The 22,383-nt window shown below is 42.7% G+C and overlaps 2 protein-coding genes across 15 annotated transcripts in view; one reads left to right on the top strand and one right to left on the bottom strand.

Annotated features, from left to right (window-relative positions):
* The window catches only part of LOC128085719 (uncharacterized), a 56,213-nt gene extending 43,153 nt beyond the window's left edge, over nt 1-13,060 (top strand). Inside the window, exon 3 of the mRNA XM_052693496.1 lies at nt 12,261-13,060. The gene's annotated coding sequence lies outside the window, so the exon portion shown is untranslated. The remainder of the gene's footprint in view (nt 1-12,260) is intronic.
* NRXN3 (neurexin 3) overlaps nt 1-22,383 on the bottom strand; it is a 943,812-nt gene that overhangs the window by 456,460 nt on the left and 464,969 nt on the right. The window lies entirely within an intron of this gene.

The following is a 22,383-nucleotide window of genomic DNA, read 5'->3' as shown; positions in this document are numbered from 1 at the left end:
CTCCTGCTGAAGGAATTTTCTCAAACTTTTATTAAACTAGAAGTAAAATTCAGCAATCCTTGTTATCATGAGACTCCTCTACAAATGGAGGGCATGCAACATACTGAGGTTTTAGCTTTTGATCTGCTTTTAGAAAAATTGCAGGCAGTAAAGGATTTCTATGCCTCAGCAGACAAGCAAATAAGGAACAAGAGATGATAACATGCCTTATTTCTCAGCTAGCCTATGATCATAAAAGACCTGATTTTTCACATTCACAGATGACAGTGAAAAGATTTCTGTTTCATTTAATTAGATTAGTATCAAATTCATAATACAAGATATGGTAAATATGGTTACAAAGTCAATATGTGAGCAAAGAATTTGATTGGTAGAGAGCAAAGGAAATAACAGCATCAGAGATTCAACAGCCACCACCAATTTAAGCATAACATTTCTGAAAAATGATGTATTTTCAGGTATGTCCTCCTCTAACGTAAAGAAGGTTTCCACAAATGCTAAGTGTACAATGAGATAACTGACATCACTCACTGTCTAGATTAGTACATCTACATGGATCGTGAGTCTGATCATTAGCAAAAAACAAATTATTCTGTCAAAAGAACAACGGTATCATGCATGCAGTTAAGAAAAGGAGTAACAGGCTTATCATTTTGGATTAATAGTAACTCATACACAAAGGAAGAAGTATTTTCTGTCAGAACATTCTTTTGAAATCCTAATACACACAGATATGTGCAATAAATTCCCGTAAGAAAGGAAGTTTTAAATTAAAGAAAGTAGAAGAGAGGTTAAAGAAGCAAAGAAAGTGCTTTAGGATGTATAATAACAGGAGGGACAAGGTGCGAGAGAGGAGCTCTGTAACAGTATTAGTTAAGTAGATCAGTGATAAGCCAAACAAATAATTGTTGATATCCACTCATATTAAATATTCTTACTTAGAAAATAAATGTGGATCTCTCACAGTGTCAGGTCTGTTGAGCTTTTCTAACAGCCCCTCTATTTTTCGGTCAGTCAGAAGTTACAAAACTTTCCTTAAATAGAAATTTTCTGAAAGAACTTACCATGGAATAGAATTTCCAGAACTTCAGAAGTTCTTTCAATACTAAAAATAAATAATTTCAAGCTTTAGGATGAAGCTGAGTCTGGCTGCTTGCAGCAACAGTGACTCATCAAAACTCACCCTAATACAGCATCAGGAAGGAGAAAATAGAGGTTAAAAAGGCATGCTACTAAGCTAGTTCCTTCGTGCTTTATGCCTGGAGGCAAATTTTAGTGACTAGCCTTCATAATACTCCCAGCTCTCACCCTTCACAGGAGTAGGAGCCAGGATCATCGCAGCCCTAGAGACGAGGAGACAGCAACACACAAGATAGAAAAGTGGGGAACACAGAATAACAAGAAGATTCATGGCTAAATTTGGAGTCCTTGCAGGGTTTAATATATCTCCTTAGAAATCTTAATTGCACATCAATCTTCTTCATTTGGAGAATGAGGAGTGAATGTGGGATTCTCCAGCTTAGCACAGAGGGCAAACTGGTGTTAAAAGAGGAGAAAAGAAGGACACACTCAGTCCAGACTGCATTTTCTGCCCTTTTACTAAGAAATGAGGAGAAGCTTTTCCTTAGTACTTGCCAACACAGCAAAATTATTGCAGAACAAATAAGAATGTGACTTAACAACATTCTGTCCATAATTCCCTTATTCGAAGTTCTCGAGTTCTTTCTGGCAGTTAAGATTAATCCACTTCTAACCTACACAAAAGCAGGGTGCCCACACAAGGAATTAGTGCAGAGTAAGTACGCTAAGCTAACAAGACCTCAGTGCAAAGTTCTTCATCAGTCTTCACTGCCAATGTCATTCTTGTTATTCACAGAGTTAAATTACCAAGGTAGGAAAAAAAAAATGGCAACATTTTTTTCTTCCCATTCCTGTGATCAGAAGACAGACAAGAATGCCCGTTAGATACATCCAAGTCATGCAGTCACATTCAGAATTAAGCATCCAAAATAATCCATATATATAATAGTCCAGCCTATTCTAAGCTTAGACAAATCATTCTCTTTAATGAACAAGTCTGTTTCATTTGCTCGGCTCCAGAAGGAGCATCTAAATTTCCTCTAGAACTTATTGTGTAAACATCTGTGCAAAAAAAAAAAAAAAAAACAGCAGCAAAAAATTGTTTCTGTTAAAGCTTGTCAGATATGGACTGGAGACTTATGTAATCAATAAACAGTTTAATTAGTACATATGATCTTGTTTGTCTATCAAAATTAGTGAAATCACTAGAGTTGAAATGAATGTCCCACACTCCAGTTCTTGGATCCTTCTGCTCTCAGAGTCCACATTCTTAGAGAAACAGAAATACAGAAATGCTACATAACACTGCTTCCATCCATACCAAAAATATTTTGCTCTAAGCACAAATAGGAGTCAAATATACTGACGACACACACTCTCTGCCACCCCCCCCATCCCTAAACAAAGAGCAGTGATAAGCATTCCATTTTCATAATGCAGAAGAGTCACACTTTGAACTACATGCTTTATAACACAATGAACTTAAGTTTCTCTTAAGGTTTTGGGATATATAAAACTTCATAAATTTAAATGGAGATTGACAAGATTAAAATTATGGCCACCCCTTTGATGGGCATACAATGACACACATTCAGATCTTTTCAAATTGTTTTTCCCTTTCTCATAAGAGGGTCAGAACACATAAAAAAAATCTAGTTTAGCTTCCCCTGTTGGTGCTATCGATTTCGAGATAAGAGATGTGCACAAAGCAACAGACAAACTGTATCAATCCATTCCACTTTCTACTTAAGAATGATTTTTTCTTGCTCACTAACCTAGCTTTCTCACATAGAAATTCTGAACAACAAAAAACAGAGAAATCTCTCCTGCTTCCAAAAATAAGGATACTTAAATTTTCTTTTTCTACAAATAAAAAAAGTGAAACAATCTATGAGCTCTTTTGGGGACAGGGAGGCCTTGTTAATTTTTAAAACTAAACCCACATTTTAAATTTAAGTGGCACATTTCACATTTCAGGGTCTGGCATCTCCCCATAATGTGAAACCTGCACTCGCAAGAAGATTAAGAAGAAAAAGCACACTTGTCTGCCCTGGTACTCTGCTGCCCTTAGGCAGGAGCCAGAAATAATCCCAGAGGCAGGGTGCAAATGAAACATCTCGTCAGCTCGCAGGCCTTAATGTTTTTTACCTTAAACATTTACATTAACAGATGGACCCCAGCAGTCCCATAAACTCGCTCCTCAGTTCATTTTCATGTCACTCCAGCCCCCATTTATCATCAGCTGAACAGTAGAATGTCATAAGGGGGTTGAGCCAGAACAGAGGAAAGAGACAAGCTGTATGAAATGATTGGTGTCACCTACATACATGCATTTGACCTCAGTTCCAACTGAGAGAGAAAAATTGAAAGGAAAAGGAAGGAAGAAGGAGATTATTAGAAGATCCAGTGCCACCAGAAGTATGAAAAATATAAAAATATTAGTCAATGTAGCCTCTTTTTGCTAAGGATGCAAACACTCCTTTTTTTTTTTTAAAGAGGAGCTGTGGTTGTGTGCTGTGTGAATTGCCTATGCTAGCCAATGAATCCAAGAAGAGACCCACCCAGATTAGGAAGTGGCATGACACAAGCAGACTGCTCATTCCTCTCACTAGTAAGAGATGTAAAACTCTCAAATCATTCCAATGTCCATGTATACAGCTTCAGCTTTTGATGAATTCCTAAGGCAATCTCTAAATTCTCATCTCTGTCAAAGTGATATTGTTTTAACCAAGGGAAGAATAGAAAGCTGAGCTCTGCTCTGATAGGCTGAAAGATAACAGCTCTTGAGCTCATCTGTAGATGGGGATCCCTGTAGCAAGGAAATAAATTTTAATTGTGCCATTTTTTCTTGGTCAAATGTCAGAAAGAAACCATCAGAACAAAGATGCCTGCCAAAACAAAAATCGCAAGTGCAAGAGGAAAAAATACAAATCAATCCAGTTGAACTAAGTAAAGGATAAGAACATAAATAGATAGAAGTTGGCACAAACTGGAATGTGTTCAAAGTTTGAAGGGAGTTTGATCTATATTCTCACCAGACTTTCTCAGAAGCTATAGGTGCTCAAATTGTCCCAGATGGATTATACACTGACTCATCTAAGAACATTCCTCTGAAGCAGGGAAATATCAACTCCATTTTACAAGCAAGAAATTGAAGAACGGTGTCAAAATTGTCACCCCACAAAGATTGTCTATAGTCAAAAAGAGAAGTTAACTGAATTATTCAAATCTCTGGGTAACGCCAGCAGCACTCAGCAATGCTCACACCACACAGCTGTTCATCCTCCTGTGCACGCAGGAGTAGGCACTGGGGTGAACTAACATTTTGCTTTGCTGTGACTGTAAGCCACAGACAATCCATCCCTTTATCTGAGGGATTATGCTTTTGCTGATTAAAATAAAAGCTTATTCTATTTCTCTAAACTGCGAGATGGAATATAGTACACTGAACTACACTGCTTCCATAGGTTTTGTGCTGTAAATTTGAATACCTTACTTTTTAAAAATGAATAACAGTGTTTTACAATAAAGCTTCATCTTTGTAAGAAAATCCCATAGTGTCAGATTACTAAATGATATTGCTCTGTTTGAATTACAGGGAGTTTGGTTCTTCTCATAATTTTGAAATAGTCCTTCAGTCTGAGTCAAAATCTGAGGTAATTTTGAAAAACATGGTCTTCCATCAACAAGTGATGCTACAATTTCATACTGGTTCTTTGGTGGTGATTTGCTGTCACCCAGTGACACCACAGAAGTTTTACCAGAGCATCAAGGTGTGTTCTGCAACAAGTAGGATTGCTATCCTGGACTTTAGGAGAACCAACTTCGATCTCTTCCGGGGCCTACTTGGAGCTGTCTCATGGGCTAGGGTGTTGGAAGGCAAGGGAGCCTGTGAGAGCTGGTCTCACAGCTCTCTTTAAGCAGCTCTTCTTCCAAGCCCAGGATCATTGTGTCCCTGTGAGAAAGAAATCAGGAAAGGGTGGCAGGAGATCTGTGTGGATGAGCAAGGAGCTTGTGCACAAACTCAAAGGAAAGAAGAAGGCCCATGAAATGTGGAAAAAGGGTCTGACTACTTGGGAAGAATACAGGAATGTTGTCAGGGTCTGCAGGGATGCGACAAGGAAGGCTAAAGCCCACCTGGAATTAAATCTGGCGAAGGGGATAAAGGATAATAAAAAAGGTTTTTTCAAGTACATTAACAGTAAAAGGAAGACTGGGGAGAATGTGGCTCCCCTGCTGAGTGACGGGGGTGTTCTGGTAACAGGGGATGCTGAGAAGGTGGAGATACTGAATGCCTTCTTTGCTTCTGTTTTCAGTGAAAAAGCTCCCCCTCGGGAATCTGAGACCCTGGAGGTTAGTGAGAGGATCTGGGGAATGGAAGACCTCCTTTCTGTCAGGGAAGAGGTGATCCAGGAGCGCCTAGGCAACACCAATGTTCACAAATCCATGGGACCCGAAGGGATTCATCCACGGGTGCTGAGGGAGCTGGCAGAGGTGATTGCTGAACCGCTTTCTGTCATCTTTGAGAAGTCTTGGAGGACGGGGGAGGTGTCTGAAGACTGAAAGATAGCCAACGTCACCCCAGTCTTCAAAAAAGGCAAGAAGGAAGACCCAGGCAATTATAGGCCTGTCAGCCTCACCTCTGTCCCTGGAAAGTTGATGGAACAGCTTGTATTGGATGTCATCTCCAGACAACTGGAAGAAGAGGTTATCAGGAGTAGTCAGCACGGGTTCACAAGGGGGAGGTCGTGCTTGACCAACCTGGTAGCCTTCTATGATGTTGTCTCTGGCTGGGTGGATGGGGAGAGAGCAGTGGATGTAGTCTACCTTGATTTCAGCAAGGCATTTGATACTGTCCCCCACGACATCCTTATAATAAAGCTGAGCAAGTGTGGGATAGATGAGTGGACAGTGAGGTGGGTTGAGAACTAGCTGACTAGCAGAGCACAGAGGGTTGTTGTTGGTGGTGCAGAGTCCGGTTGGAGGCCTGTAACCAGCGGTGTTCCTCAGGGGTCTGTGCTGGGTCCGGTCTTGTTCAACATCTTCATCAATGACCTTGATGAGGGGATAATGGCCACCCTCAGCAAGTTTGCTGATGATACGAAGTTGGGAGGATTGGCTGACACACCTGAAGGCTGTGTTGCCATTCAGCAAGACCTGGATAGGCCGGAGAGCTGGGCGGAAAAAAACCGGATGAGGTTTAACAAAAGCAAGTGTGGAGTCTTGCATCTGGGGAGGAATAATTCCATGCACCAGTACAGGTTGGGGGATGAGCTGCTGGAGGGGAGCCCTGCGGAAAGGGACCTGGGTGTCCTGGTGGATGACAGGTTGGCCATGAGCCAGCAGTGTGCCCTTGTGGCCATAAAGGCCAATGGCATCCTGGGGTGCATTAAAAAGAGCGTGGCCAGCAGGTCGAAGGAGGTGATCCTCCCCCTCTACTCTGCCCTGGTGAGGCCTCATCTGGAGTACTGCATCCAGTTCTGGGCTCCCCAGTACAAAAAAGACAGGGATCTCTTGGAAAGAGTCCAGCGGAGGGCCACGAAGATGGTGAAGGGCCTGGAGCGTCTCTCCTATGAGGAAAGGCTGAGTGAACTGGGTCTGTTCAGCCTTGAGAAAAGAAGACTGAGAGGGGACCTGATCCAGGTCTACAAATATCTAAGGTGTGGGGGGCAGAATGGCGAGGCCAGACTGTTTTCAGTGGTGAATGGAGACAGGACAAGGGGAAACGGCCGGAAACTGCAGCATAGGAAGTTCTGCACAAATGTGCACAAGAACTTCTTTACAGTGAGGGGACAGAGCACTGGAACAGGCTGCCCAGGGAGGTGGTGGAGTCTCCTTCTCTGGAGATGTTCAAGACCTGCCTGGATGCCTACCTGTGCGACCTGCTGTAGGAAACCTGCTTTGGCAGGGACGTTGGACTCAATGATCTCTGGAAGTCCCTTCCAACCCCTACAATTCTGTGATTCTGTGAAGTTTCTCTTGAACTAAATTTAAGATTCCATTCATAAAAATTCAACTTTCTATTTATTACACTTCCATAGTACCTGAAGATATACATAAGTTTTCCACAAACTCTGCACTTCAGAGGCCAGTTAATAAAAAGCCAAGCTTCATAAAACACAGAAAAACTGAATTCTTACAAGGTTTGATGCCTTTATGATTTATGATAGTCACACATTCTTTCCTTTCTCTAGACCACAACAGCATCTGCCTTCAGAAATATTTCTGCCCCAAAAATGAGCCAGCTGTATTCATGCTATCAGTAATTCCTGATTTTCTCTTCTGCTTAGCTGAAAATACTGCTGGTATCCAGCAGTCCACACAAGTCCCCGTTCCCAGAACAGACACAAGAACACTGCAGGCACTGTGCTAAGGGAGAACCCCCCTCACTCTTGATCCTTACAAACTTCTACTTTTGTCAATCATAACTGAGGTACTGCCTTCAGAAAGAGAAGGATAGCCTTGTAGCGACTGCCAGTTAGATAATAGACTGATACATCCTTTGAATATTAATAACACTAAACTGGTTAGAAGTTATACAGATGAGGATAACTGGTCAAATAAAAACCTGGCTGTGACCTTTATATCAAGCATTTTCAAATTCAATTAACCAGTTAATTACTGAGGCTTTTGTCAGAAGTCTCATTTGGGCTTTGACTGGGCAGAAGAATATTCTTATGCTTTCAGCCTGTACATAATAGGGAAACATTGGGAATCCAGCAGAGAGACTGTCTCGACAAAGATATGAAAACAAAGCAAATGTCATTAATTTCAGGATGCCATGGCCCAATCATTCACTGCAACGACATTCACTTTGGCATTTTTATGCAAGACTGAATGTTGCTGCTTTCCTCCTGCACTGCAAACTCAGTGAACATCTCAAAGGGCTGCAGTGGGATGACATTTTGGGCACTTCCTTGTCCTGATGGCAGCCATCAAAACCGTCTCTAACCTTTAGGCCAGTACAATCACCATAGAATTCAGAACCACTTGCAGAAACCACCTCTGGTCTCATACCAAGTTTCCCTTTTCCTCCTTGCTCCTCCATATTCAGTCAGAGAAGTAAGAAGCTGGGAAAAGAACGTGACCCCAGAACTGCAATACTGAACACTTCATTAACATAATTACATTTTTAAAATTCTGTTTGTAAGAAGAAAACTATAGAATGTATCCTACAAGTTTCAGCAAACTGCATTTCTTAAACACATCGGTCATCTCCAAGAAACCAGATTTTTTCAGTAATTATTAGCTTGGCCTCTACAGTCCTTTTCCACTAATTGCAGCCTGCATTGAGGAGTGGTTCAGGCATTACAGTACGTGCTGCAGCACCCAGGGTACTGGCTCTAGGTTAATTTCTAGGCTATTTATACACCTCTAGAAAACACATGCCAACACTGAACAATTCTGAAGTCAGCTTTCGTGTGTATATCCTGGGCTAGTTATTCTCATAGCTCTTCTTGAAGCAAAGAGCTTCATAACATGGAGCACATTAGCTGTCTATATTTGTAAGTATTAGACTTTGTAATGATGACTACCGCACGTCCTCTCTTCACTCCTTCCCTGAGCCATCTCCAGCAAGTTACCACCATGAGGAATTCAAGTCCTGGAATGAAACAAATGCATGATCAGAGCTCTGTTCTTTGCAGAAGACTTGACCATGTTCTTGCTCTTGTTTTCATGTCATTCTGAATCAACTACAAATGAAAGAAATCTATGGTGTTTGCTAATGGGTGAGATCACAATAGTGAATATTTCATTGCCATTAAGACAAACTCTGTCAGAAATCTTTTCTACTCCTTCAGTGAGTGGCGATTTAAGCAAGAAACATTTATAGTGCTGATGCTACAGAGAAAGGGAGAGAGAGCACAGTGAGCTAGGACTGCAAGTGATGGGTCCCAAGGGAGCTAAAACACAGATGTCAAAAAGCCATTTCAGAAATTGTACACAAAGACACAGCTGTGCAGTGGGAAGGAAAACAGGTGGCACCAGCATCAGGGGCTGGCAGCACATGGAGATAAACACATTGCCTCACCACAACACTGTCAAGAGCTATCGTCAAAAAGGACCCTTTAAAAGGGGCCTCTTCAAAAAGACCCCCTTGTCTGTGCACTGCTTCTGGAGAAGATGCAGAGGTTAAGCACTCCTCTTCATATAAAGCATCCTCAGAGCATAGTGTACATTTGCTCATGATCTGTAAATTTACACAAGCTACCAAAGACTCATGAAGTCAGCTGGAATTAAGTGCCCCTCAGCAATATACTAAATCAGTCCCACACTCTCCCTGGAGTCCTCTACTTAGAAGCAGCTGCTTTTCTACTGCTTTTGTTCTGTTTTGCACCTCGAGGTTGATTGAGGCCAGTTATCCCCTTCACTCAGAGTCAGGGAATCAAGGTCAAGAGACAGCAGCTGAAGCAGCATGGAAGCCAGAGCCATCTCACTGCTCACAAAAGCAGGCTGCTTCCTTAATCTCTACTCTGTTATTTTGCAGACAAATTATCTCTGTACATCCAATTTCGAATACAAGTGCAGCTTCTTCAGCGGCTAGACCAGGGCAATGAGATCCTGTTAGGACGAGAGGTCATGTAATTTACTGTCATAAATCAGTTTCTTGGTTCAGGTTCCAAAGGTCAGAGCAGCTCCATCAGAGCTGCATCACAGAGGCAGTGGGGAGCTCCACCAGTTCACTGACATCTGACACCCTCCAAAATTTTTCAAGTATATTCTGATAAGGAACACTGACAAAAGTGGCAGCGTAGAGATTACTATTTATTCTTCCTGTGATTCCAGACTAAGTCATCTGAACAGGTATTCAAAAACCTAATGCATTCATCTGCACTGTACTTTGTCTATTACATCACCATTTCTCGTTTTGGGGATGCAGCTGCCAGTATTGGTGTATTCACACTAAACACACTGGAAAGCCCACTCTGTCCCTTTTGCTTTGCAAAGGTACTAAACCTAATCTTCTTGAAAATGATACAAGCATCATCCACATAGGTAAAAACTGGGATCAGATCTGTAGCATGTGTTTTCACATGGCCTTTTTAAAATTCCTTAAATTCCAAATATCTAAAGAGCAATAATGTTATGTTTATGTCTGACTGAGTCAACCTGCAGAAAGTGGAGAGTAGTGCACCCAGCCACTTCCCACAATCGCTGAGGAAGAGGTCATGTAAAGTACATGGATGATATATAATTAAAGAAGCATATAAAAAAAAACTGAGGTGTATAGAATTACCTCTGATAACAGGTAAGTTGGAACCTTGATGACCTTTGCTCTGTGGAGACAGTGATGGGACCTGAGGGGATGGCATGGAGCTATGTCAGGGAAGGATCAAGTGTGGGTTAAGAGAATATTCTTCACCAGATGGCAGCGGGTATGGAACAGACTCCCCAGGGCAGTGGGCATGGCCCCAAGCTGCCAGAGCTCAAGGAGCATTTTTGCACCACTCTCAAACACTGGGTTTGGATTTTGGGTCCTACTCAGTAGAGCCGGGAGTTGAACTTGATGATCCTTGTGGGTCCCTTCCAACTCAGGATATACTGTGGTTCAACCTTTTGCCCAACAGCTATCAATATTTTTACAACAAACTAAAAACTTAGCCTGATAGATATAAGCACAGGAATATGCCTGGATTCAATATGATTTGAAATGTACTCAACACTATTATTTCTTCCTTCCTACACATTGTTTCCAGTCGTTCTGAGAGGTAACCTAAGGGTACAAGGTGCAGTTCACAGTCAGCAGAGACACCAAAATTCAACCCATAGCAATTACAAACAGAGACAACAAAAGTTTAGATAGATTTTAGATAAAGAGCATTCAGGACTTGTATAGGGATCACAACAAGAAAAGTTTCAGAAGTAGAAACCTCTCTTTTCCCATAGGTCAGTTCTACTAACAGCATTTCCAGCTGTGCCTTGGCCTGCTCCAACTACTGGAAGCCTTTCTTCACTGTGAACCATCCTTTGATGCCCACAAAGACAGTGTAAAGTTTTGCTGTTAATTTTACTTACAAACATTCTAAGACAGCTGTTGTCAGCAACTACGAGACCCCCCCATGGGATGTAACGCGATAGGCCCTCTCCCTGTTCTATGATTGATGTGAGGCACGTGCCCTTAGGGGTGTAGACGAAGCACATAGGTTATATAAACTAGAGTTCACGTGTAATAAAGGCCATTTTGCTGTTCATCATATTGGTGTGTGCGTGCAGTCATTTGGTCCTGGCCTGGTTTTAGGTCAGTACCGTAGGAGGCAATGCAACATTGGTGCCCCATGTGAGGAACCAGTGCGGAACCCACTTGTGAGGATCCCCCTTGCATGAGAAGCCAACTTGCGTTAAAGTCTCCTGCGAGCCTGCGGAATTTCCAATGCCATAATGAGGTAATTATGGGTTGGCCGTGGAAGACCGTGGTGCTACGGTATTCGCCTAAGGGCGTGCCTGCAGCAGCTGGCTGCTGTGGAAGTTTGAGGGTGGGGATAGCCTGTGGTTAATGGCAGGTTGCTCTCAAATCGGGACATCAGGGCCGTGCTGGTGATGGATCACGTTATTAAGTTGATCTTTCAGTTCTGTAAGGACTATCACAGCAGGAATGCCCCTTCTAAGAAGGACATTTCAGTTGTACTTATTCACCTGGAAAAGGAGTGGAATCTTCCCTCCTCTCAGGACATTTTAGATCCTGATAAACGGGACCGCAACGTGCGATAGAGGAGCAAAAAGCAGCAGAGCTAAAAATCTGGGGGTTAATTCTTGGGGCTGTTAAAGCCGCTAGAGAAGAAGATAGAATTCCTGAGGCTGCACACATTATGATGGGTTTGGAATTTACTAATGCCATGAGAAGTGGCGTGGGAAGCGTACTTTCTTGCAGGTCCCCTGAGGAAGAGAACATGGCAAATATGCCCTCAGCTATGGCGACTAACATCTCATCCGCACCATCGGCACCCCCCTTCGCTCCCCTCTCGGCTTCAGCTTCGCATAAACAAGTAGAAGAAGACTGCACTAAACTGTCTGCACTTTTATCATGCAACACCAGCCGAGTGCAGGAATCCAAGGTCGTTGAAACTCCCCAGCCGTATCCACGACAACCGCTGTATCCTTCTCTGTGTAATCTAATACCACCTGCGGGGGCAGGGAAAGAAGTGAGCTGGGATGGGACACTTGCTGTCTCCTCTGAGGAGGTGGAATGCAGTAACACCCAGAGGGGTGGGGACTGCGGGCAAGGCTCGGGTATGGATTGGTCAAAAGTTAGAGAGGCGGTAGAAGAAAAAACAGCAGATAGAAAGGGAAGCGATGTAACTTACAGGCGCTCGGATGATAACGTCCGGCCAGCACTGTCCACCCTGATCGCGCCTGAAGGAGTAGATGGCGTGTGGGCAGCGCTGTCGGCTCAGGTTGCACCCGTAGGAGAAAGACAAAATGAAGAGAGTCTCCGGACCCACTCCCTACCACACCATTCAGACCCACTGATTCGACCCTCATATCCTTTTACAAGATTGAGTGCGCATGCAACCAATCAGAAGTCTCTACAACAGTCAGTGCATGATCAAAGGGAGATGGGTCTGAGGGGAGGGGTGCGGAGCCCGCAGCTTCCAGCTGTGATTGAAAAAGATAGTGAAAGGAGAGGTGAATTTGCATTTAGGAGTTAAGAGAGATGCACTAACAGATTGTGGGAAGTTTAGATCTAGCCTGATAGAGGAAGGAAAAATACTAGAGATCTTCTTGATAGTAGGGAACGGTAACAGAGGCCCAGAAGGGGTACCCCTCAATCCGAAAGACATCACACACCTGATAGATTGTGCAGAGAAACAGGGATTGAAATCACTCCTTGCTCTAAATGCATTAGAAGTCCTGACAGCATCAGGTCTTCTCTTTCCTCGTGATACAACAAATCTGATGTGCATGGTTTTCAAACCAATCCAGTATACACTGTGGGCATCAAAATGGGTTCCCTTCAGGGACAGGGCCAGATTGAGGCCTGGAGAACAAGCAACAAGGATTTGAGACATCTGCCTTGATATTGAACAAATGTTTGTCATTTGGAGGTACATTCCAACAGGTACCTGAGACAATGTTGGCATATATTGGGAAAATAACCTGGTTATGTTTGTATACGGATCCTTTGTAATTTCATACTCATAGATAGTGCCACTAGAGCTATCAGCAATCACTCTAATCACTATAATCTCTAATCTCTTTGTCTATAACTTTACCAGTATCGCTTTAAGTATTTAGCGTTGGTGACATCACATCAATTATTGCAGGCACAGCATGCTTCACTGTCAGAACTGCACATGATCTTCTTGCATCTCTTCATATAGGTGCCAAGGCTTTGGCACAGGCCTGTTCTATTCCCTTGCCAACAGCTCGTAACGTAGTTCAGGCATGTCCATATTGCAATTCTGCCCCAACTATTGGTGCAGGTGTTAAGCCCCGTGGCTTAAAGCCATTACAGATCTGGCAGACAGATTTTACATGGGAACCCCGTATGGCCCCTCGTCCATGGCTCGCCGTTACTGTAGACACAGCTTCTTCTATGATATCAGTCACTCAACATGCAAAGTGCAATTCAACCGCAGCACAGAGTCATTGGGCCGCTGCAATAGCCACTATGGGGTTGCCCAGCCAGATAAAAACAGATAATGGGTCTTGCTTCATCTCAAAATCAACTCAGGAATGGCTGACAGCTTGGGGATATCTCATTCCACAGGAATCCCTGGCAACTCTCAGGGACAAGCAATTGTAGAACGTGCCAATCGCCTCCTCAAGGAAAAGTTACGCGTCCTGGGTGAGGGAGAAGGGTGTCGGAGAGCAATTCCTGTTAAAAGACAAGCAGAGATTCTATCTAAAGCCATTTACTCATTGAATCACTTCGAACGTGGAGATTGCAGTAGAAGCCCTTTTGAGCGAAGGGCCTCCAGTAAAAATAAAAGCAGATAGTGGGGAATGGTAGGCGGGCTGGATGATTCTGGTATGGGGAAGAGGTTATGCAGCAGTAAAACATTGCGAAACGGGAAAAATAGTATGGATACCGTCACGAAAAATTAGGCCAGACATCAGCAAGGAACTAACTGGAACATAAGTCTTCCCATTTAGCATTGATTCCTGGGAAGGCCCAGATTGCGGAAAGAACAAGAGGAGTTGCTCCTGAATAGCTTACCCACAAAAGAAAGGTGTTCGTGCTAACACCTTTAGGTACCTTTAGAGGTACCAACTGCTAAAACACATCAGAGGCAGTGGACAGAAAGCCTTCATTGCTGTTCACCACGACACAAGAGAGAGAGACATCACGTCTTGGAGCAAAGAAGGATGGAGAACACCACTGATGGGAAGTGCTGGGATGGTCCACCAATGCGACGGGAATGTTTAACTCTGTTTAACTCTATTCTATATTCAATTATAGTTGCATTAGGTCTAACATTAATACGCTTAGTGCTTATAGTCATATTATGCATATAGGCATATAGGCATATAAGTATATAGTCATATTAGGTATATAGGTATATTATACATATATAGGTATAGTGTATGCTGAGACAAATGACTCGTATGGCAAATGCTAAGACGAACGAATCAGCATCGTCTAAGAATGCAATATATAGTTTTATGTAGAACTCACGTTTAAGACATTAGGATTATTAAGTTAATAGATTGTAATTAGGTTGATAGGTTATAGGGTTATTAGGGTAGGATTATTCTGCGAATCGGGATGTAATGGGGCAAGGCTTAACCGTGAGGACAATGGCGTGTATAGGCGCAATGCGGGGATTTCGAGGTGTACGCGGGTAGGGTCCTTTCGAGTTGTAGTAGACTTTCTTGAGCTTGGAGAGGGGGAGATGTTGTCAGCAACTGCAAGACACCCCCACAGGATGTGACGCAATAGGCCCTCTCCCTGTTCTATGATTGATGTGTGGCACGTGCCCTTAGGGGCGTAGACGAAGCACATAGGTTATATAAGCTAGAGTTCACGTGTAATAAAGGCCATTTTGCTGTTCATCATATTGGTGTGTGCGTGCAGTCATTTGGTTCTGGCCTGGTTTTAGGTCAGTACCGTAGGAGGCAATGCAACAGACAGCAGGTATAGGAAATAAAAAAAAGAGTTAACATATACAATTATTAGTAATTGACTCTAGAGAAATTTTCCTTTCTCACTGCTCAAGCAGTGGAAAAATACAAAACAATGCTTGGACCTGACCAGCCCTGTACTTAGGAAACAAACAAAACCCACATAGTTTGGATGCATAATGTAACCTTACAAAGAAATCATAGACCCAGGAGAGTACCACAGTATTAAGCTTGACTCCTTAGTAGATTCTTTGAAACTCCGGGAAAAGTCATTCAAGCACTTTGCAGGTAAATAAGACTAATGGATTATATTTTGCCCAAAGATAATTACAGTTTTGCAAAACATCAAAACATACAGAGTGCAATTTAGATATCTCATCTGTTTTCTGAGGACAATGTACAGTGTAGTTCAAGCTAAGCACCTCAGATATATTATGAAAGGCACTGGGCACACAGTTCCCTTTAGCATCAGTGGGATGTCAGATTCCTCGTGGTGACTGCAGGGGTAACAAGGCTGCTGAATCAGCCTTCTTATTGGGGTGCATGAACTTAGATTCCTGCCATGTGAAAACCTCCATCTTACATTTTGAGGGGAAAATACTGGTAAGAAAAAATACCGGGTAATAGCAAATTCTTCCCAGCCTACGGCGGCTTTGGCTCAGCCTTGCTAAAAGTGTTTTTCACTCATTTAGGCAACTGTGGTCACAATGCCATTTGCAATCAAAATTGCTTGGCTCTACTGATTTTTATATCTCAAAGTAGTCCATATCAAAAAACGGCAGGCTAAGTCCTAACTATTGATTACTCCCTTAGCAGAAACTGCTATAGCCCTGTTTAGCCACAGGCCAGTGATATCACATTTCCCTTGCACCTGTCTACGAATTTCTTCCTCCCTACACCCTCTTTTTTTTTTTTTTTTTTTTTCAAATGATCAATTAGTTAACTGGCTGGCAGAGCCAGCACCCTCCCTGCTCCTAGTCTCCCCACAAACTCCCCTTTGACTAACACACCAGATAGCCAAAATGGCTCTTTGTAAATCTAATTGAAACAAATGTTATTGACCCAGACACATTTGCAAGTAAATCTGGTTGGACCCCAATCACAGAGCATGTGTTTGACACCAAATTATGTTTAAGTGCTGCAACAAGAAAAATGGGAGCGTGTGCTCTGGCAGATAGAGAGACAAAAGGAGGACTTAATTAAAGGACTGAAACATATGCCACCAAGCCCAGCAAATGAGATTCAGAGCTGAAAAGGAGAACTGCAGAGCTACCTCTTACTATAGGAACTATAGCACTAAGGAGATTTGCTGCCCAAGAATGCCTGAGCACAGAGAAAGATCCTACTCTGCTGTGAAAAGGGCAACAACCACAGACAGAGGCAAAGGAAAAGTTAACTACATTGGAAAAGATATGAAAATGCCATCTTGTCTTGTAATTAGGGATCTTTCAGGCCAACAGTGAAAATGAGGAAAGCAGCCTGCAAACACTGCTTCCAGGAGCTACCTTCACAAAGGCCACAGCACTGCTAAAGAAATCAGTGCAATGCAGCTACTAGCCCTGTCCTCACCCAGATAATAAGCAGCCATGTATTACTGAAACTAACATCAATGTCAGCAAAAACAACTGCAGCAGATCTCAAATCTCCTGTACGATAGCCCCAAACAGCAGGAAGGAAGGACAGGTTCTGATGGGAAGCTGCATTGCCACACCGGGGCTCCTGGAACAACACTATTTAACAGTCAGCGCTCGCAGCAATTCAAAAGAAATAAAAATATTATCTGTGTCACCTTGTGGGGGCCAGAAGATGGTATGCCATTCCTTAAAACGACCTTGCCTGTTCTCATTGCAAACAAGTCAAGGCATCTCAGGTTTTTATTTAGTTATGCTCACTTGGGGTATTTATGAAAATAACTATCCCAATATATAATCCAGTTTGAACATCACGTTGTATGTTGGCACAGTAACTATGGGAAAGATAAGGGTCTCTACCTCACCAAAAACACCTCATTCTGCATGTCTTCCTGCCATGTTGAAAATTCTTTGTTCATACAAGAACTAGAAGTAGAAAATGTTTTCCGGCACCTTCTGCAGTACATGTAAGCAAAATATCATCTTTCTGAAGGCATGCAGGAGGAATACCTCCTAGGCTGGCATGTACCTAGGAGATGTCCAAACCTCAATGCTCTGATACAGCCTTCCTAGAAATCAGCACAGTGCCTGCTGCTGCCAGCTGGGTTCCCTCTGAAGCAAGGCAGGCGGGCTCACAGATCAGCAGGCAAGTTGTGCCTCTGATGGGTTTGACTGTCACATTCATAAACACAGCAAGCAAAGTCAGCAGCAATGGCAAGGCAGGGGAGTGGAGAGATTTGATACAGTTCACAGACTGCAGTGCACAATATCCATCAGAGCAACAAAACCAGGCCAGAGCTCTCCAACTCTGGCTCACACAGCAGGGCAGGGGGTTGCTAGGGCTGCCCAGTATTCTCCTGCCTCTTCTGCTTTTGTTTCAAGCCCTGAATTCCCAGAGCAGATAAAAGCAGCATTCCATGGAATGGAGAAAAAATAGCAAGATATAAACAAAAAAAACAACACACACACACACACAAAATAAAAACAAAAACTACAGACTGTTTTCAAGCACAGAAACACTCTTCTCTTACTGTGGCCTAGTGGAGCATGTGGCTTCAGCCTTCCTACGCAATTCTTATCTTCCTGCCCTTGCTTCTTCACTCAGAAAAATCTCAACAAATACTGACCATCCAGGAGACATTTACAAGCATCTCAGATGTCTTGCCACTTTCTTACAGAGAACTGAGTGCTTAGCATTTTTCTGAATAGGGAAAAGGACACAGTCTGCAGTGAATGCCCTACACAAATATTCATCAGTTCTGAGTAGGATTCACAGTACAAAGCCTCTGGGAAGAAGGTAGAAAGGAAGGAATCCCAGATAAACATTTTTGTTTTTCACAGTGGCACTGGAGTACCAGGGAGAAGTGTGAGTTCACTCTTGTGAAACACAATCATCAGAGGACTACAAGAATAAGAGCTTATCAGGCAACAATCAGCGTCCACCAACCACCTCCTGTTAGCACAACAGGTGCATAATCAGAAAGCAAAGAGTGCTTGGAAATTTGGAAGGACAAAATCTTATTCTTGCTGGGAAATCTTTAGGAACTTGAACCATGCCTACCATGCTTGATAAAAAGCTGCAATACCAGCCCCCGGTACCTGTAACCCTTGCCTTGGCACTGTGCCCTTAGAGCAGGTGGGAAGCAAACTGCCTGCCACCTACTTACTGCATAGTAAGTAGCTCTTGGTCACTCCAACCATCGTCAGAAGTCATAACCCAAAGCATGCAACTGAAGATTCACAGTTAAGAAAGATAGAAAAAAAAGAAAAAAGAAAAAAGAATAGGAAACAACTGAGAAGATAAAGGAAAGCCAGGTTGTAAACCTTGTCAGGTGTAGACAATTGAAATTTTTAAAAACTGTATCTCTGATGTGGAAACTCAAAGGGGGGCCAACACAGGTCTCATGCAGCGTCCACCCTTAAACATGTCACAGCCCTCATGAGCTCTGCTACTGTAATATCCCTCCTGGAGAGCAGAGCTCAGCTGACATCCTGCCAGTCATCCCAACAACTGCTGACAGCTGCAGCAAGTGTAGGAATGGGAAACCAATGCCTGCATTCAAAGGATGCTGTCAAACTCAGATAATAAACCATGCTGCAAGTCAGCACTGCCTAAGCGTGTGCAAATACCTACAGGATCCATATGTACACACACACATTTACATATCCTTGGCTGTATCTGCTGTGATGAGAGCGAGACAGTGTTGAGGCTGCACAAATCAAACAAGCCTGGGGTGGTATTGTACAGCACAAAGTGAGCTTATCCACATGACAGCTGCACTAATCCCTTTGATCTGCAGTGACTGGGTTGCCTCGTTGCTATATTATATAATAATAGAAATTAAGATTAGCTACAGTAAACAGTAATATAGCATGAAATACAGTCAGGGCTTGTTCAGTGGACATTACAAAGACAGGCCCTGAAATAGCACGGAACCTGGAGAGCAAGACGACTGCCCTAGGTTTTAACATGAAATTACAAAGCAATACCTACTGGATGCTACTCATGTCTTGCCCTCAAACTCTGATTACGTTGCATTAGTTTTAAACAGGTTACGTGGCAGCAAAATCTGAGCCTCCACCATTCTCACTTCATCTCCAAGACAGAGTTAAAAACAATCCTTGGAGATTTTTCCCTAGTCAAAGCTGCTGTATTGGTTTCCCATCAGAATTAATCCCAGGGAAAACTTGGTTATCTGTCACAACCTACACGCAAGCAAGCTAACCTGAAGGACAGAACAAAAATATTACCCTGTATTTCCAATGGCCACTTGAGTAACAGCAGTAAGAAAACTCAAGCAAAGGGAAATGTATTATGACAAAGGCATTTCAGAATTTATATTTATCAATTTTTAAAAGTTCTCGGGAAAGGCTGACACTCAGCAACACAACACTACTGAATATGCTTTTCTACCACGTCAGTGGTGAGGATGGGGGCTGCTGACTTTGGGTGATACAATTTGTTGTCTCTGAAATACTGAAAATACTTTACATTTTTAATGTCATTCAGTCTTCTTTTTATTTCTTTTACCAAAGGAAAAGAAAAAGGATAAGAGATCTAAACCCTTTAAGATCCAATCTAAACATTAATATTTTATAAAGTAATCCACAGTGTGTAAATCCATGGGTTTTGTTACTGTCCAGGGTGTTATGAAGGCTGACAACCAAGTTATCAATTTATGGACTACAGAGCCTTAACCCAGCTAAGCAGCAGTATATTTCATCCAGGACAGAGCTAATTAAACTTTCAGCACTTGAGCTGAAATTTGGTGAGATAGTGGTTTACCAAATATGAAAAGAAATCAGATCTCTTCCTCCCAGAAATGCTGAGGATTATATTTCCTTTTATGTTTCTCAGAACAGACGTGGAGCAGTACATTCCCCAGTATTATCAGCTAGCCACGTCCCAAGACCACAACAAGCTGAACTTGGAATTTTCCAAAACAAGAATCAGACCCCTCTTCTCAAGGCAAAATATTTGTTTATCTAAAGTCAGCTGTATACCAAAGTAAGTCTCACTAAGAACAATGAAATCAGAAAACTCACACTGAAGTAATTCTGACTGATGAATCTGAGATGCTCTCTCTGGTTCAATGAAGCCTGGATGGGCCACACCATCACGTGGGCCCAGACTTTGACTTCTTGGCTGAGTAGAAAAATAAAACCTGAGTTACCTCCCAAGCAACATGTTGAGACAGTTGATGTCACAGCTAGGCACAATAGGCTTTGAGAAGAAAACGGCAACCTCAAATAGAAAATTAATACATCAGCCAAACCACACCAGAAACTGTGGCCATTGACTGACATCATTATTCAATTCTACTGAAATTAGCATAGTGAATTTGTTGCATCAGAGATGGTATAAGTATTCATCTGAAGTACATATAAACCCTATCCTTAGTCTTTCAAGGACTCCTTATAAATATCTGCTACACCTCCATAAGAGAGCTGCCAGGACTGTACAAAGAAACATGAAACAGGGTATAGGATATACGCAGGTTGAATGGTTTTCTGGCAGTTTGTTTTGCTGTTGCTACTGGTTTTAACAAAGCTGTTTTCTCTAGAGGAGTCTCTGGATGGCAGACCAACCCCTGAATTAAACTAGACAAAAGGCAGCTACGGAGTTCCAGGAAAGCCTGGCCAACTTCAAAGCTACAATTTACCATGTTCAAAGACAAAGTACAGAACCAAGAACCTAGAAAATGGAGTCATCATCATTTTTCTTGGAGAAACTCACTGAACTGTCCAGAAAGGGATGTGACAAGGCAGGCTAAATCATAGCTGGAACTGGAAATGAAAGATTCTGCAAAGAAATAGAAAGAGGATGTGAAGAAAGGAGATCTTGCTGCTTAGACAGAATATTGATGCTAATAGAAGTCAGAAGACTTGAAAACATCCAAGAACAATGTAGTGCAGCACTCTAGGGAAAAGCAAAATATGAGCTTTATCTTCAACTGCACAGTGTTTAAAAGATCCTGTCCCAGTGCTGCCTTTGAAGGAGCCTGCACTCTTTCCCTAACTCTGATAAGACTCACCTCCCTGTCACTGGCCACCCTGCACCTTGGGAAACAAACAAAACACGGGAGGAGTCACAGTTGCCACCAAAAAGCTGATGCCTGTCTATAGGGCATAGATAGTTGTTAGATAGTTGTCTTCAGAGCTCTCACCAAACAGCTGACCCTGACCGCCACTGCAGGAGGAGACCTGTGACTGTATGGTCCAGCTGTGTTGCTAGAAAGAGATATTTTTGTTATATCCATTTACCTTTGCTTGCTTCTGGCAGCACTGGTAGGCTGTCAGGAGAAAGAAATGAGCTAATGTTTACCAGCAGCCCCTTGCCCGCTGCTGCCATCTGAACATGACAAGCTCTGTCATTTCTCATATGTGAAAAATCAGAGTAATCATGCCTCTCCCCTCCAGGATGATATAACAGCGTCTGCATAAATGGAGAAGAGCAGCAGCATCTCTGGTACTCAGCAGAGACTGCAGTACACACATATTAAAAAATAGAGCAACAACAGAAAAAAGCACCAGAACTTTTTTATATACTATATTTAAGGAAACAATGTTATACATGGAAAATTGGCTTACTCTATCACTGAAGGGGCAGGGAGTGAGGAATCAATTGAAAGCCAGTCCCTCAACACTGGTCATTTCAGCAGCTCTGCCTCCCTAACTCAGAACTTCGCATATGGCACCTTCTTGTTTCTTTTTTTTATGTTTCTGTCTGGAATAGGGAGCTGCTAGTGCCCTGAAAACTTACACTACAGACAGACCTTCTAGAATTGCACACACCACAGCCAAAAAGAAACTTGCTGCCTCCTGTCAATGCTTTTCTATCCAAACAGCCACTGCCAAGTTACTGCCCTCTCATGGTTTATATACTCTCTCAAAGACCTTACCCACTCTAGCATCTATGAGGAGTCACTCAAGCACTTAACAGGATAAGCCATACTTCCACAGAGATTAAAACTGTAGGAGGCCACCACCTTTTACATCCTGTGCACTTCCCATCTGTTAAGCTACTCTCGTCTGGACCAGCTAAGAACAATACAAATTCTGATGAATATGTATGTTGAGGAGTATGATCCCTTCGCAAGTTTATCAA

Source organism: Tympanuchus pallidicinctus, unplaced genomic scaffold, assembly GCF_026119805.1.
Source record: "Tympanuchus pallidicinctus isolate F22 unplaced genomic scaffold, pur_lepc_1.0 scaffold3, whole genome shotgun sequence".
Classification (NCBI taxonomy): Eukaryota; Metazoa; Chordata; class Aves; order Galliformes; family Phasianidae; genus Tympanuchus; species Tympanuchus pallidicinctus.
This window is presented reverse-complemented; position numbering and strand designations above follow the sequence as displayed.